This window comes from Haemorhous mexicanus, chromosome 4 (genome assembly GCF_027477595.1).
Source record: "Haemorhous mexicanus isolate bHaeMex1 chromosome 4, bHaeMex1.pri, whole genome shotgun sequence".
NCBI classification, from domain to species: Eukaryota; Metazoa; Chordata; class Aves; order Passeriformes; family Fringillidae; genus Haemorhous; species Haemorhous mexicanus.
The window spans coordinates 59,511,513-59,527,284 of record NC_082344.1 but is presented as its reverse complement, the minus strand read 5'-3'; the positions used below and the strand labels follow the sequence as shown (position 1 = coordinate 59,527,284).

General features: G+C 42.5%; 1 long non-coding RNA gene across 1 annotated transcript; it reads right to left on the bottom strand.

Annotated features, from left to right (window-relative positions):
• Positions 1-360: 360 nt before the first annotated feature.
• On the bottom strand, positions 361-12,696 carry LOC132326619 (uncharacterized). The gene is made up of 2 exons (XR_009486279.1): positions 7,924-12,696; positions 361-6,864 (listed from the first exon to the last, which is right to left on the bottom strand). It is a non-coding gene; the product is annotated as an uncharacterized LOC132326619 (long non-coding RNA).
• Positions 12,697-15,772: the final 3,076 nt, after the last annotated feature.

The window sequence follows — 15,772 nt, the reverse complement described above, 5'->3', positions numbered from 1 at the left end:
TCAAAGATTTCTCTTGGTTTTGCCCACATATTGCATGTTTATATGGGTTCAGGACTGTCCAATAAGATTGTAAAAGACAATTTCTGTGGTTTGGCTCTCTGATGGACAGCTAGAAGCAAATTTGCAAGGTGTGCTCCTATGCCAAGTTCTGCCTCATTCTCCTATAAAGAGAGAGCTAAAGACAAATATACAATAACTTTGGATCTCAGTGCTTCAGGGGCATTGCAGCTCCCAGAATCACATCTCTTGCAGGGCCAGGCATCCTCCTGCTCATTGATTGCTACCTGTTCTTCAGCTAATCCTACTTCCACCTTTAGCATCATCTACAAATAAAGAACAGAAAATACAGGAAGATACATCACACTTTAAAATACTTTATTTTTTAAATAAAGCTATGTAATCTGCCATCTCCACACATCTCCAATGCTGATGCCTATCAGCAACATTAGACATTAAAACATTGCTATTCCTGTAATAAAAAAAAAAAAAAACAAAAACTCAAAACAACCAACCAAAACCAACCAAGCAACAACAATAAAAAAAACCTGCCCAAACCAACCAACCAACCAAAACACCAAACAACCAAAAAAAAAAAACCAAACAAAGAAAAGCAGCAAGGAAAAATAAAAAGGAAAAGCAGCTCAACAGTTTTTTAACTCAACAGTTGATCAGGAAGAAAAAAGTCATGTAACCTGTGTACACCTCAGTTTTCCATTCTGCAAAATGTGAATTGAAGAAATGAGCTCTACTATAAAGTCAAATTATAAGTTTAAGTAATTGATGAAGATTAATTTCTGTATATTAATATAGAAGAGGGAAACTGGGTGCCAGTTTCCAGTTTTTGCCAGTGTTTTACCTACATTGTCACTAACATTACATTTCTGTTTTGTAGCACATTCAGTAGAACATCTCTGTCACACTCAGTTGTAGATAAATGCATAATAGAAAGAGAGTCCAAGCCTTTCCAGAGCTGTTGCTCACAATTGTTTAGAACAAGGAGTAAAGAATGGTGTTCCTTGATCCTCTTTGTCACCAGCTCTTGCTGGACTGGATGAGATACTTTCCTATGAAACCCCTTCTCTTCTCTTACTATAGTCCTTGATATGTTTTGCAGTTACTATAGCTATTCAAAAGATCAAATTTTAAGGTTCCTGTGACCCAGTTATAATGGCAAAACATCCACTCCTCTACTTACCAAGGGAATATGCTGAGAAGTCAATCTGCAGGATGCAAAGGTTTGATTTGAGTAAGAGCCTGCATGGGTGCAGTTAGAAGCAGCTAAGGCAAAAGTAAATTCCCTCTGCTCTGTATTCTGATATGGAAAAGTTTAGGAAAAGAGAATGATACAAGGAGAAAGCTATGATAAATTATCTTTTAAGTTCACACTCTCACTCTGCATTCTACATAGCCCTCAGGAGCATAAGTTAATGTTCCAGTAAGATGAAAAAGAGAGCGAGTTCTGGGAGCTGGTGCCACCTATATACACACTGAATATCAATGTCATTTATTTCACCTGACATGCTTACACAAACACGCTAAACTTCTAGAAAATTAGCTTTTCATCTTACTCTAGAAAGCTGGATTTCAGCTTTGGAAGGAAAGCACAGAGCAATTCTTTATTTGTTAGAAAGCTGGCTGCTTTTTGAAATAGGGCTCTTCTGAGAGTAGATACATTGGTCGAAGTTATTTTGATCAGGGGACCAAAGGCTTTGGTTTTGGCATGGGTTTTCTATTAATGTTTGTTCTTTTGGTTTTTCCTTAGCTTGTTTTCCATCCTTCTTTTCCTTTCCCTCCCTCCCACATGCTGTTTTTGTTTGTGTTTTGGTTAGGGTTTTGGGTTGTTTTTTCCTTACTGTTGCACATAACAGATGCTCCCCACTTTTTCCTTTTGAAATTGAGCATCAGGATGAGCCAGTGGTGCTGTGACAGTGCAGTTCAGCCTGGCTCTGCAGGCAGCACCAGGCACTGGCTCTCCAATCCTGCCTGCCTTCATCTCCTCGGTGCCAGGACACTTGCTAAAAGTAGCACTGAGGATTTGCAACATGGTGCTAAAGACTCATGCTTGGACCATTGTTTAAGTGAAAGTAGGATCAGGTCCTTAATTCTTTTGGAATTGAACTCTGGTTTCCAGTTCACAAAAGCCATCAAAGGCTCAGTGCCTTGCATTCCTCACTAGCCTTGGTTGTGTGACTTACAAATGAAGCCTCAGCTGCCTTAGTGTCCCTCCCCTGGGCCATCCCATCCCCACCTAGATAATTGTTCTCAGGAGCGGGTGAGATGCAAGACAAAACAGCCATTTTGCAATCACCTTTCAAGTAACTGGAGAAATGTCTGTCAGTTGCGTTAATCCACCTCTCTCCCCTCACTCAAACACGTTGTACGGAAGGAAATTCTGCAATGACTCACCGAGATGCTGTACCCGCACCTGTGGTGCTTTGTGTGCTGGCAGATGGCTCTGGCTGCGGGCTGTGCCCGCCCCTCCAGCCCCGCAGCTGGGCTGTCCCTGGCCCTGTCCCTGGCCCTGTCCCTGTCCCTGGCCCTGGCCCTGGCAGCAGGGCGAGGGCTCCAGGGCCCCGCTCCGGGGCTGCCCTGCGCCATGGGCTTGGCTGCAAGGGCGGATTTCTGGGCAGGCATCGAAATCTTCCGTGCAGGTACAGCCCCTAAAGCCCCCCCAGAGCTGCTGCCTGGCACTGCCAGCTACGGTAAGGGAGCAGCTCTGCTTTTGAGAAACACGCCGTTCGGTCCCCAGGTGGAAACTTTGTCCCAGGCTCCCATTGCCTAGGAACAGAAATAGGGATGGAAACCCTCTGTTAGGGCCAGTTGTCAGCTGGATGTTGGTTGGCGCAGCTGGCGTGGTGGCATCGGGATGCGCAACCATCTGTAAAACCAAAGCGGACCTTCCCTGGCCGTGATGGAGGGCAGCTGATCTGCTGCCTTCGGACACGAAGCAGTTAATACCAAGTGCTCCTAATTAGACTTCGTATTACCTCTCCATTTAGGTGAACGAGGAGCATTCACACCTCGCTCGGTGCTATTATTTCAGCCTTGCTGGCTGGCAGGCTCCACAAGACAGCAATGTATCCTTGTCAGAGGGACCAGCTGTCCCTGCTTAGGTGAAACAGTCCCTTTTTTGTCATTCTGTCCCATTAAAATAATTCATCAACTCTGATGCATTTTATTAGGGGCTAATGGTGCGACCCTGTTTTCCCTTCAAATGTCCCTATCAATTACTTCTACATATTGTTGTCTGTGTTATATGGTAAAATAATTTGCAACTTTTCCTTTTCTTAGTTCTTGAAAATTGGGAGTAAAACATCTGAAAAAAATTTCCACAACAAATAACAGTACCGTTTCTAAAAAAAACCCTTTCTGGAGGTGGTAAATCACCACTGAATTATTTTGTCTCTCTAAGTACACTGCAGTTAATTGCTTTTTGGGCAGATGTCTATCATCACCTTCCTCTGAAGGGAGTCCAAACAATCCATTCATATATCACAGACCCTATGTTGGGAGCACCCCGCCTCCAGTTTTTTGGACAACAGTTAAAGAGACAAAGAAAATGAAGGCTAGGAATCAGCAACTTTTAAAAAAACCTTTTAAGTTGGATACCACATGTTGAATATATTAAATATTTTAAGGCATCGAGTAAAGGTCTATAGGTAATGCCTGGAAGGGTCCATAATTATACCAAAGCAGATAAAATGGAAGACAAAACTTTCAACTCACTAAAATAATTTTTTTATTAGAAGTTAATGAGCTAAATTTGAAAATTCTTTTCTGTGTTCATCTAGGTCTAGAAGAAATCCTCAAAAAAAAGAAAATTCCATTTGTTGCTATGAGCACCACACAAGCTACTTACAAGATTTGTAGCTACCTCGTGCAAAGTGGCCATCACAAAGCACAGGCTGGATGTGGCCCTTTAGATTAGAATGGTATCTTTAATTATTGTCATAAAAGAAATGGCATGGCTTAAAGATCCATTTGATATATGCATAGGGTGCATGTACCCTCTATATGTCAGACTAGTCAGAAAAGGCAGCATGTGCTTTCAGTCATCATTACCAGACTTCCTGTCCCTAATGTGGGGATTAATGAAATGGAAGTCAATGAAATCCATGTGAAGAAGTGTCAGTGTTGGATATTTACACTGCTCTCCTGTTACCACTCTCTCTTCTGCTGTAAAGCACAACCTGTGGGACATTTCCATGGTGTCAGAAGTTTCAAGTAATCACACACTAAATCCACAATGGATTCCCTAAACCAGCCAGAATTAATCCCTGTTGGACAAGCACCACAGCTCTCTATGGCATTCCTGTTGATAGAACAGAGGCTTCAAGCCAGGTAAGATTCACAAAGACTGAGCTTGCTTTTACTGAATACCAAGGTTTCCCTTAAACCACCTTTGCTCATAAGGCAGCACTTCCCTGCCTCCAGCAGGGAGGATGCTGGATGGGACAGACATGGCTGGGTTTATTGCTGGTTTCCTCACATCCCATATGTTTCTCAGCAAGACAGAAGAAGTGGCTCATTATTCAGAATACTGAATGATGCCCAGATTCATCAGTCAGTTCTTCATGAAAGGCTTTATTATCTCTGCTGCTAAGGGAGTTAAGCTTTAACCTAATTCTTGTGTTTCTTTCAAGAGGATTGTCCTCTCTATAATTCTTTTAAATTCAAATGGGTGAGTGCAGTCAGCTTGATAACAACAAAACAGTACATCTGCATCTATGAGAGGAGTCTGAAATTTACCTTTCACATGACCTCTTATGCCTCTAATGTCTAATGCTAAGAAACTGGTGTGAAACTACACAACTAAGATGCAGGCTCAGGGAACAAGAGCCTGGTTTTTAGTAAGTAGATAAACATTCACTGAGACTCAGACTAAAGGCACAGCTAAACTATCTCAAGTGATACAAAATCATTGGTATGACACAAAAGAAGCTGAAAATCGAGATGGACTTCATAAAGTGAATCACACGTGTACAGGCTGAAGTAAAGAATTTTTCCTGGCATATTTTCTGTTTGTCTCCAAGCCACTTCTTGGAAATTATACATGTAAAAGTGCATGTCTAGTTATGTAAGCATAGACACATGCAAAGATATCATATATGACTTGGATTTGTTCTCCTTTACCACACTTTTTGTTAATGATGACTACAAACCATTTTTCTGTGCTTTACACTCCCAAAATCCCAAAGGACTTTTAAAGACCTATATTTATACCAGGCACACTCACCTTCCTCTCCATGAAACAAGAGAACTTTCCTCACTCTCCTCATGGAGGGGAAAACTGGCATTTTCCTTGATGATATTCAACTCACACACAGCCTTGGCTATTCTAATTTTTAAATTTAATTCGTTTCTTTACTAGGAAAGTAATACCTCTGGGGGCCAGAGATTTTCTATGGTTTTAGTGAAATGCCATGGAGTCTTTAACTTCTACCCGAAGAGCCACCAAAGACAAACAGAAAGGACCTTGGGTTTAATGTTTCATCTAAAGGATATTCTAATGTGTTGGCCTCATTATTCACAGCAGAAAAGGCCTTTGTCATGGTCAGATGGCTTTAATGTGTTTCGTATGCTACATAAATTCAAACTTGATGGCTCATTTATTTGTTGGATTGCAGCGTTATTCAACCTAAATGAAGACTTGGTATTTACTAATAATTTGGGCTCTGCCTGCTGTTTACTTAAGCAAGCAGTGTTCACTGTCTCCTCTGTTGTCTGTATTAAGTGTGGACTCTATTAACTCAAAGAATATTATAGAGAGGGCAAAAAAATTTGCAGAGAAAATAGCTTTTCATTTGGGGACAATTATTTATCTTCCTTGAAAGATTAGTATTCCAATATTGCAGTTTCTGACATCAATTTTCTCAGTGTCAGAAACAACTCAGACTCCATCTAAGCTTCAAAGTACCCCCATGAGGAAGTGAGTCATCATTATCAACATTTTGAAGAAGGGCAAATTGGAGGTAAGAGGAGGCTAGACTCCTTATTCCATGTCAAGAGAAAGAGACTAAAATGCTTCCAGAATCTGAATCTGTCTTTTAATCTTAGGACCATACTTCCTCTTGTGATGTGACAATATTCTTTGATGAAGCTACATACAGCATTTACCAAACTATGTAGTCACACCACACCAGAAGTGTTCAGAACAGAGATTCTCTTCTGCTGGCTGAAAAATGAGACTAAAGGGCTAAAATGAGGAGCTGTAGCTATGTGATTACATACAGTGTGCATGCTCTATTCTACCTTGTAGAGAGATTTACCTTTTAATGTGAAGTTTCTTAAAATCTACATTTCATAGTGGAATTCTAGTTGAACTCTCCCAAAGCTGATTTTAAAATCCTTACCCAGTTGGATATTGTGAGAGCAATTTTGATGTTAACAATTACCCATTAAAGCAAAAAAAAACCCCTAAAAATCCTACTGTGCCATCTTAGGTCCAGTCAAAAACATGAGTAAATATCCATAGTCAAGGCAAAAGACACTCATTCTTCCTGCAGAAACAGACAAATGGATTTTAATAAACTGAATAGCCACACTCAGGGGAGGCTTCATAGCTGTCTCATGGGAGGTTTATGCTGGATATCAGGAAAAGGTTCTTCACCCTGAGGATGGCTGGGCACTGGAACAGGCTCCCCAGGGCAGTGGTCACAGCACCAAGTCTGACAGGGTTCCAGAAGCATTTGGACAGTGCTCTCAGGCACATGGTGGGATTCTTGGAGTGTCCTGTGCAGGGCCAGGAATTGGACTTCAGCAATCCTTGTGACTCTCTTCCAACACAGGTTATTCTATGAGTCTAGGAGAAGCTCAGACTGATGATGGGATTCAGAGTTGAGCAGGATGATTACTAATTCACAGCTAGGAAATACATAAATACAGTATAAACAGCAAATGTTCGTTTATGCTATTAATTACAATTTCAAATTATATACATGGACCTGAATTTTCCCTTTCCTTGTAGATCCAAGTAGGGAATAACTTTAAAACTAGAAAAAATAATTTTTCTGGCACTGACCATGGGCATTCTTGGGCCAGTTATCACAGTCAAGTTTTTACTATGAAACAGCTGCTGCTTGCTGGATCTTCAGCCAGTTAATAATTTTCCACTCTACCAAATAACTTTTCAAGTGGTTTATTAAGTGATTAGGAGTCTGCTCATATAAATCAAGTGGACTTTATTATCCCAGCAATTCAGCCCTGTAGCAGAAGGAAACCTGTACCTGGAAGTACAACGCAAATTCCTTCCTCAATTCTCTTCACTTTTCTCTTGGGATTGCAAACCACATTAGCTGTGACTCAAATACTGTTTTCTCTTTTCCTTCCATAGACAGGGCTATGCCAGCATCCAGCCTTGCCAGGGGTACTGGGTCTGGCTGAGATGGAGCTAATTTTCCTTAAAGTAGCTTATATGATGCTTTTGTTTGGATTTCTGGCCAAAACACTGCTGATAACACAGAGATGTTTTAGCCACTGCTCAGCAGTGCTTACAGCAGGGTTAAGATCTTTTCTGCCTCATCCCACCCTACCAGCAAAAGGAGGCTGGGGGTGCACAAGGAGCTGGGGGGGGGACACTGCTGGCACAGCTGGCCCCAGCTGACCCAGGGGATATTCCACACCCTGTGGCATCCTGCTCAGCAATAAAGGGAGGGACTGAAGCACTGTTGCAGGCAGCACTGGGTGAGCAGTGACTGCTTCTCTATCATAGGTTGTCTTTGCCCCTATTTCCCACCTCCACTTAAACTGGCTTTCTCTCATCCCATGGGTTTTCCTGCTTTTGCCCTTCCAATTATCTCTCCCCTCCTGTTGGAAGGGAGCAAATGGCTGCATGGGTGTGAGCTTCCTACCAGGGTACACACCACAGCAGGGCACAAGTTGTCATGCAAACTGTTCATAGCTTCTGGAAATGTCCTGACTCACCTTCCTCTTGAAAGAAGAGAAGTTTCCTCAGTAGCCTTTGGGTGACCTTAGCTGGGCAAGTTCATCACTGTGAGAAAATGGTCTCTTCAGGGTCAGATTATTTATTTATTCTTCATCAACATTCTCATCTGATTTCTTGCTTTAAGCTCACTAGCTTGAGTTAGCCAAATACAAATACATTCACAAATACGCCAGTACAATGTCATTTACAGAGTTGATGTCATCATAATCTCATGCCTTAGGAGCAACAAATTTGCTTGAGATCTTGGTGTCATATACTAGGAATGTTCAAGTTATAAAAAACTACAGAAAGCATTAGATATTTTCACTGTATGTGAAACTAACACTGAAGTACACACCTTGTATATTGATTTTATTTTGTTGCCTATAACATGTACCAGCAGTGGAAAAGGATTCTGAAGTGAACAAGTCATTTGGGATATTGGGGATTCTATGGTGAGATACCTCTGCCATGACCATTACACTTTTTCCAGTGAAATCATTACACATAATTTGCACTGATGCAGCTTTACATATCATGAACATGACCTGTCCTTGGCATGGTGAGAAACTTGGCCCTTGCCACAGTGCAGCTCTGTATCTGCTTCAGGATCAGACGTTTCATAACAAACACAGCAGAGCTTCCAGTAGAATTACTCAGGCGTACTCCTGTTAACAAAATTTGGTAATCCTCTAATAAAAACATCCAATCCATATCTGGCTTCTACCACGTCCTCCATAACCTTATAATCCTCAAATGTAATAACATCTGCAGGTTTGGGGAATAAAGTCTTGCTAGTGACAACACAGATGACAACTCGTGGGAGGGAGACCTGGAGGCTGAAGATGCAAAGAAGGTTTGTAACAAAATGAAGGGACAAAGAAAATGGATTTTTATCCTTTTTTCCCCCCTGCATCTATGAGAACAATTTCTGATGCATTCAAAGGCTTGCCTTCCCTTCAAGAAGGTTACAGTAAAATATTTCTGTGGTTTTATTCATTTTTTGCAGGCATGCTAATGCTGAGAGTAGCGACAACAACCAATCCAAGGATTTCTTCATGTGCCCTGGAAAACAGCTGGTTATCCTATTTAACTGGAACTGAAAGACTCCACATTCATAAAACACCCCAGCAGGAGCCTTATTTTGTACAAATGCGTGCAAACTTCAGGGGGGAAATCTGCACCAGCATACCTCATTATATCTAATGGAACACTATTAGGAACTCCATGCCCTATGAGTTGAAAGCCTTTCTGTAAGCAGGTGGCATTCTCAGCCTTGCCTGTTAATGCAGACATTGGAGCTGAGAAAAACAGAGTGCCTTCTTGTGTTTGCTTCCTATCCATCCTCTGTTTTTCTAGAGCCAAACATCCAGTTTCAGAGATGCTCAAATCCTTTGTGCTGCAGGGCTGGAACTAGTGAGATTCTCCTGGTTGGAAATCAGAACCCACAGAACCATGCTGCACCTGTGTGGAGATCCTTAAACCTGGCTCCATTTGGGGAGGTTTTTATTCCACTCCACAGTTAAGAGAAAGAAAGAAAAAAGAAGAATGTAAATATGAACAATACTAATAGTATCTTCAGCTAGAAGTGACTATTCCTACATGCTTTTAGTCAGAATGGCCCCTGACTTAAATAATTTATTTATTTGTGAATTAATCTTCCCAGGGGAGGAATTCAGGTACAAATATTTACCCCAGTCAAAACCTTCAGAGTTTTCAAAATATTTGTGCTAACATTCTCAAGGTGAGTAATTTAGCAATTCAAATCTTTTTATGTAATTTTCCTAAAAATGGCTCACTCACACTGTGGCCCATTTGAGAGTACAAGAAAACAACTTAATGACTTTCACTAAAATGTCAAAATTATTTTAAACAAGGCAAAAACTGGTTGTGCTCTTAATCCTGAACATCTGATCTCCAAAACCATTTGCCATGGGAGAATTTAAACATGTGCACAGGCTTACAAAAGCTGCACAAAACTAAGAGGTGTTAAGGTCAGCTGAGGGCTGGAACCTCTGAAATTTCAGAGTCTAAATAGGATTTAGGAGTCTGTGTTTTCACCAAGAGAACAAAATTGGATATAATGAACACACATTGTTAAATTTCATCAGTCTCTCAGGGTTTCAGTTACTCTTACAAAAGTCAACCACTGGGATAAATATGGCTAAAAAGGTGGGGAGCCACTTCACCATAAAAACTATTTTTACTCTGTAAAAGGTTGCATTTTTCAAATTTTATAATTTCTGCAGTTCTGAAAGATACAAATTCAAAGGATTTACAACAAACTGCTTTGAAAAGTACTCAGAGGCTCAGGTCCTGAACTACACACAATTTTCAGTGGAGGTGGGTATCCAACATAGATAAGCCATACCTTTTTAAAATTATTTTATTCTATAGTAGCATACCACGCCATCTGAGGTAGATGGTGTGGTGTGCTACTACACCAGACAGAATGAGAAAGCCTCCAGGAGTTCAAGGGCTCTCCTGCCCCTTGCTGTGGTCAGGGATAAGGATCCTCCCAGATGCTGGACTCCAGCAGGAGTCCAGGGCTGTCTCGTCCAGGGCTGCCAGTGAACAGCCCCTGCCTCCACACACAGTGCCCTTTGCTGGGCTCTCACCAGAGCAGGAGCTGCTCCCGGTGGGAAAGCCAGATGGGCTTTTGTCCTCCTGGAACACAACTGCCCTCAGCTTCTGCTGAACTCCAGTGCAGAGCAGAGCCCCAGTGCCTGCAGGTGCCACCAAGGATTTAAGTGCTGATAGGGTCTCTGATATGGGGCATGGGAGCACCAAGATCCTGCTGAATTTGTAAATAAAGCATCAAGGTATTTCACTTTATTTAATGATTTGACAAGCACCAATGATTCTACATTTAAATGCACACTTAAGAATGGGTTTAATTTTCCTGGTTTTGCTAAGGTCTGCCTTCAGTATTGGCAATTGTAATGTAGAGGTGGGGAACATGGGTGAACTGGGAGACTTTCACAAACAGGGGCTGCTTGCAAGAAATGAGAGGGTCAGAAATGGGGAGATCTGGAAGTTTATTTAGTCTGGCTCTTAGAATGAATTAACCTAATCCTTGCTTCTATTGGCTCTTTGGTCAGAAGGGAGAAAGCAATGTGGGGATGTGCACTTAAATGGTGGCATTTTTGTTAGTTTTGGTATGCTTAAGGCTTCAGACACCACTTAGTGCCAGGCAACTCTTCAAAGACATTTTGCTTCTCCCAGGGTAATAACAGTAATGAAGATTCTTTGAGATAGGGCCAGTAAATTATTTTGGTTCCTATGAGGACTGAAAATTCTGTAATGATAAGCATGGCTTAATCCAGGAGTCATAGACACAGAAAAACCTCTAAAACAAGCAAACTTCTTGCATACACCTGAAAGGGAATGGATAGAATATCAGAAAGAGAAATAGACAAAAGACATCAGGAACTTTTTATTTCCTTTCTGCAGCAGAATAATCTCTCTTGCATATAGAGAAGAAGTTTGTGTTTGTATTTAACAAACTGAACGAACTTTGCTAAATATCATAACTACTATCTCACATGACATTCTTACACACAAGCTGGGGAAAATATCAGTCTTGATCACACTCTTATAAAGCAGGTATGGGAATGGTGGGAAATTGGTACCAGTTTAGAAACCAGTCAGTTCCCAACAGGGAGAGCAACCTGCCTTGGTGCAGGAGTTTGTCTCTTCAGCTTTATCAGCCCTCCTGTTAATGACGTGAATGACAGAACAAAAAGTAAATTGATGAAACTCACAGCTGACACCAGTCTGGAGGAGCTGTAAATACACTGTGAGGAAGGATTAGAATTCAAAATGTTCGTGACAAGCTGGAGAAATAAGAGGTGGGGAAAATAAAAATATAGGCGATAACTCTATTAAGACAATCTTAAAATCCCATACATGGCAGAAATAGCAACTACTGGAATATAAAATGGAAATAACTGCATAAGCAGCAGTTCTGCAGGAAAGGGTCAGTCAAAGATCACATTATGATGTAGAGAATAATACAGTCTGTATGACAAGCATGGTGGTAGCTCTTCCTGTTTGTCTGGCACACTGGGGTGTTTGTCAGTTCTCTTCCAGGAAGAGGTGCACAGTCTGTAGGAAAAGAGGGTCTACTTAACACAAGAGCCAACACAATTTAGGAGGAAAGGTTAGAAGAATGGGAAATGTTTAGCTGAAAGATGGAAGAGCCATTGGTACGAGTTAAACTCTCAAGTCTGACTGAGGCTGTTGCAAAGAAGAGAGTAATGTGTCCCCCGTGTCTGTAAGTGGATATAGTGGTTCCAATCTGCAGTGAGAACCAGGCTACAGAGCTGGAAAACTTGTAAGAGAAAGGACAGTCAAGCCACAGTTGATGGCAGATTCTTCAGCAATGATGACTTTTAAAAACAGGATACAAAAGCCTAAGTCTTGATTTACTAAGTCTTGATTGGTGAGGTTTGGTGTCTCTAAATCCCTTTCAGACCATAGCCCAGATACACACCAAGGGTGATGACACACGCAAACAGAAGGCAGGGCATGGCCTCTTATCAATGGCTGTGTCTTTTTAGCACACTAAGGATAGAAATATCTGAAAATCATGTTCAGTTAATCTGTGATGTTCATTAGACTACCGAGACAGCTGCTATTAAGTGTCACAAAAAGAGAAATTTATTTGTATTTAGTTATTTGTAGCTCATACATCTGGCCTAATGGTCCAGCATTCCTCTGGCTCCTGAGCTGCAGCTTGAAGCTACACAGAGAGCTGAAGTTGTGCAAATATGCACAATGTATGCAATGTGCACTTTGAAATTAAAAAAACCCAAGATATTTTCATTTGTGGCCATTGGGCACTGAGCTTGAAAAAAAGTCTTGTGTTTATTTCATGTCTCATCTCAAACAGCAAACCCCTCATCAGATTAATGCTACAAAGAGGAAAGGATAAGCATTTTATAAAAGATCAGGGAATAAATGCAAACACAAATAATAACCTAGATTATCTGATAGCTGGGCTCCATCCCTATTTTTTACATTACATATTTATATTTTATATTCGCATGTGAAGATGAAATTCTGTTAAATTAGGCTGACAGACTTAGAATGAGTTTCTGAATACAGCTTGTTCTGAAAGCTTACTTACAGATCATCTCTCCCTCACTCATGAAATGATTTCTTCACAAGCTATTAAAGAGGAAGAATTTAAAAAATTTTTCAAATTGGCTGACGCAGAGTAGTTTGACAGTTGCATGAGCTTCTATTTGCAAGAGAAATGATTCCCCAGAGAGAACAGTGCTGTTTCCCTTTTGTTTATTTATTTGAGTTTTGTTATGGGTAATGCCCTGAAAAGTTGGAAATGCTTATAGCTCTTTTGTAAGAATATTATAAATGGATGCTTATCTCAGGCAGTAAATATTTTTATTTCTTTAAATAGAAATACCAAGTCAAGGAACAGGATTAAACAGGAAGAATAACTCATGACCAGCAACGGATCTTCCATTTGCTACAGGAAAATGTTTCATTTTATTTTCTTTTTTTCTTCATAGGAACTGCAAACCAGTTTCTCCATCTGCAGGATGTGGTGCTGCCCACAGCCCAGTGCCAGCCCTGTCTTCCCCACGCAGGTGCAAAGGCGAAAGCAGCTCAGCCCCGGGCAGAGCCCCCTGGGCAGCACCAGAGCCCTTCCAGAGAGAGGTCACAGGCCACGAAGGGCCAAAGCCACAGCGCCTTCAGGGCCCCCCTGGCTGCACTGCTGCTCTCTGTGTCCTTACCCCGCCCTGGCTGCACTGCTGCTCTCTGTGTCCTTACCCCCCTGGCTGCACTGCTGCTCTCCATCTTCTGCACCCCTGGCTGCACTACTGCTCTCCATGTCCTGCCCCCCTGGCTGCACTGGTGCTCTCCATGTCCTGCCCCCTGGCTGCACTACTGCTCTCCATATCCTGCCCCCCTGGCTGCACTTCTGCTCTCCATCTCCTGCACCCCTGGCTGCACTGCTACTCTCCATGTCCTGCCCCCCTGGCTGCACTGCAACTCTCCATGTCCTGCCCCCCTGGCTGCACTGCTGCTCTCCATCTCCTGCACCCCTGGCTGCACTGCTGCTCTCCATGTCCTACCCCCCTGGCTGCACTACTGCTCTCCATCTCCTACCCCCCTGGCTGCACTGCTGCTCTCCATGTCCTGCCCCCCTGGCTGCACTGCTGCTCTCCATCTCCTGCCCCCCTGGCTGCACTGCTGCTCTCCATCTCCTGCCCCCCTGGCTGCACTGCTGCTCTCCATGTCCTGCCCCCCTGGCTGCACTGGTGCTCTCCATGTCCTGCCCCCCTGGCTGCACTGCTGCTCTCCATCTCCTGCCCCACTGGCTCACTGCCCATAGCACCACAGATGAAAGCCAGCCCCACAGGCTTTGGCTGCAGACCCTGGTGCAGGTACCAGGACACGGTGGATGTCACACGGGGCTGGGGCACACGGCAAATGTTCCACACCTCACCAAACTCAGTACATGGAAGTTTGGCTGTCTTGCAGTCTCTAACTCCACACAAATGCTGAGTGCTCCTGCTGCTGCCTGATGAGCCACCAGCATAGCCGGCTCCCGTGACTCAGAAATGGCAGAAAGTGCCCAAAACCAAAGGGGCACATCAGGTGCCCAAGGACCTTGACTGTTTCCCTCAGACTACAAATGTCCCCTTTCTTTCAGCTGCTCCAGCCGCTGCCATATGTGGAGAAAAGCAGTCAGCTCCATCACTTACTCCCAAAGACATAAAAGTTTCCTTGTCTGGGTGTTGTTTTTATGGAAAACCATTCTATCAAAAAACCAGAGAGAGCAGATCCAACTGCTGGAGACACAGGAAAGGCTACAGCTTGCTATAAAAGGATTCTCCCCTATGCAGTGTTTTTGTCATCGTGTTTAACTCTGTGCTGGACAAATCAAACAACAGGATGTCAAACAGCAGAGTAATGCAATAGGAATGGTCATTGCAAAACAAGCCCACCAGCCATCTAACCCTGAAGGTCACAGAATGGACTGAGAGTTGGTGAGCAGTGTCTGCTACAAAGCTCACTGTAGAACAAAATTCTTCCTATGCAGTCAAGAGAGCCTTGCAGAAGTTGTTTTGACTAGTCTGTCTTGTACAGCCCAGGAATCTTTAGGACATTACTTGAAACTCAGGATACAAAAGATCTGGTAGAACTGGAACAAAAGCAGAGGTCTATTTTTTTTTAGAGCAGTGATTGTAACTCAAGTGCATGGTCAGGTCACTGCGGGCTTTCTTCCCAGTAACTGCTGTTTGCTTTAAAGGCTGTCAAGCCCATTATTCACACCTCTTTGTAACCAGAAAATTAAAACACAGGCAGTGGGTAACAACAGACTTTAATGATACACCTGGTCAGGACTTAGTGACCATCTTTCAGGCTCAAAATGAATGCCAAATCACCCTGGCTATTGCATTCCTTGTAGTTATCATCCCTTCTCCTTTTTAGAATACATCTTTCTGACAGCGGCCCACAGCTACTATTTCCTTTTCATTCTCTGAAGTGCAGAGCACTACAAATACATCATTTCGCTTTGCTGCAGTCCTTTCTGTCCCTCTGATCATCTCCTTTACACCTGCTGCATTTCTGCTTCCCTCCCTCATGTGCAGTACATCAAAAAAGAGCAGGAAGTAGGTAAGTAGGTTTTTCCAGGGACAGAATCCCAGCTGGGGCAGACAGCACAAATGCCACTGAAGCCAGAAACATTGCTGTATTTAAGCCAGCTAAAATTCTGCCCTTAGCAGGTATTTCAAAATGCCTTATAATTCAATAAAAGCTTTACAATTATCTTCTTGGATACTGTCTGCTGGCTACGGAATTTCCTTGTAAAAG